A 1,920-nucleotide genomic window follows, 5' to 3' on the forward strand; every position below is an offset into this window, starting at 1 on the left:
TTGGATTTTGGGGGCCCACTGTTTCTTAATGTATTCTTTCTTTTCCTTTCCCTCTCTCTTTCTGGAATTCTCACTATTTATATGTTAGAATGCTTGATGATATCCCATAGTCCCTTGGGTTCTGTTCATTTTTTCTTCATTCTTTTTACTTTCAGTTCCTAAGGATGGATAATCTCAGTTGACCTATTTTCAAGTTTGCTGAGTTTTTATTTTACTTTCTCAAATGTGCTATTGAAACCCTCTAATGAGACTTTCATTTGTGTTACTGTATTTTTCAGCTGTAATGTATCCATTTATATTCTTCAGCTGTAGTACATCTCCTTTATATAACTTCTATTTATATTCTCTGCATGTTCATACATTGTTCTCCTAGTTTTCTTTATTGTTGTGTCCATGGTTTCTTTTAGTTTTCTTTTTTTTTTTAATTTTGAAGTCATTTTTTTTTTTTTTGCAAAGTGGTTATTAACAAGTCTATATAAGGTTAGGACTTCACTTATAAGTGTTTTCACTTGAAATCCTTCAGGACTCAGTTGTATGTCATGTAGCAGGGAGTGGCACTGAATTTGGCATAAGACTTAATGACCTTATTTACAGCTTCCAAGAAATCCTTTTCAGTAGCAATTTTTCGCCATGCTCTGATAGCAAACATGCCAGCTTCTGTACAGACACTTCTAATTTCAGCACCAGTACTATTTGGACACAGCCGTGCTAACAATTCAAATCTGTTATCTCTTTCAACACTCATTGAACGGGCATGAATCTTAAAGATGTGAGTCCTACCCTCTAGATCAGGTAAGCTAAATTCAATCTTTCTTTCCAATCTCCCTGGCCTCATCAGTGCTGGATCCAAAGTATCAGGTTTGTTAGTAGCCATCAGCACTTTAATATTGCCTCGAGAATCAAAACCATCCAGCTGATTGATCTGTTCCAACATTGTTCTCTGCACTTCATTGTCACCTCCAGCACTATCATCAAACCGAGCCCCTCCAACAGCATCAATTTCATCAAAGAAGATAAGGCAGGTTTTTTTTTGTTCTGGCCATTTCAAAGAGTTCACAAACCATTCGAGCCCCCTCACCAACATATTTCTGTACAAGCTCAGATCCAATAACTCGAATGAAGTAGGCATCAGTCCTATTAGCAACTGCCCGAGCACAAAGTGTCTTGCCTGTACCAGGTGGACCAAAGATAATCAATGCTGATTTGGAGGACCCAAAATACATTATCAACGTAAAGCAGTTTGCCAAGTTTGTGGTGGACCTTAGTGATCAGGTGGCACCTACTGACATGGAAGAAGGGATGAGAGTTGGTGTGGACAGAAATAAATACCAAATTCATATTCCATTACCTCCTAAGATTGACCCAACAGTTACCATGATGCAGGTGGAGGAAAAACCTGATGTCACATACAGTGATGTTGGTGGCTATAAGGAACAGATTGAGAAACTACCAGAAGTAGTTGAAACCCCTCTACTTCATCCAGAGAGGTTTGTTAATCTTGGCATTGAGCCTCCCAAGGGTGTGCTGTTCTTTTAGTTTTCTAAGCTTAGTTAAGACAATTGATTTGAAAGTCTTTGTCTAGTCCATTCAGTGTCCATGTTTTCTCAGACATAGTTTCCGTGAATTGGCCAAACTTTCTTACTTCTTTGAATGTTTGAAAATTTTTGTTGCAACTGGACATTTTGAATATACTATGGTGACTTTGGAAAACAAAAATTTTCAGAATTTGAAACCTTCAGTTTTTCCTCACAGACTTTTGGTGTTCTGTTATTTGCCTGCTCTGTAACCTTTTGGCTCAGGTGTCTGTGGGTTGTTAATTTGCTTTAGAATAGTTTTCAGGAATGGCTGCTACTTTTCTTTCCTGAGTGAGTTCTGAGTTAGGGAAAACAAAGGAAAGCACCTGTGTCCGTTCTGTAAATA

The 1,920-nt window shown here is 37.9% G+C and overlaps 1 pseudogene across 1 annotated transcript; it reads right to left on the reverse strand.

Moving 5' to 3' along the window:
- Window positions 1-423: 423 nt before the first annotated feature.
- On the reverse strand, window positions 424-1,527 carry LOC103250996 (annotated as a pseudogene). The gene has a single exon (XR_503695.2). The product of XR_503695.2 is annotated as a 26S protease regulatory subunit 7 pseudogene (transcript).
- Window positions 1,528-1,920: the final 393 nt, after the last annotated feature.

Source organism: Carlito syrichta, unplaced genomic scaffold (assembly GCF_000164805.1).
Source record: "Carlito syrichta isolate Samal-C Ts95f unplaced genomic scaffold, Tarsius_syrichta-2.0.1 Scaffold135796, whole genome shotgun sequence".
Taxonomy (NCBI): Eukaryota; Metazoa; Chordata; class Mammalia; order Primates; family Tarsiidae; genus Carlito; species Carlito syrichta.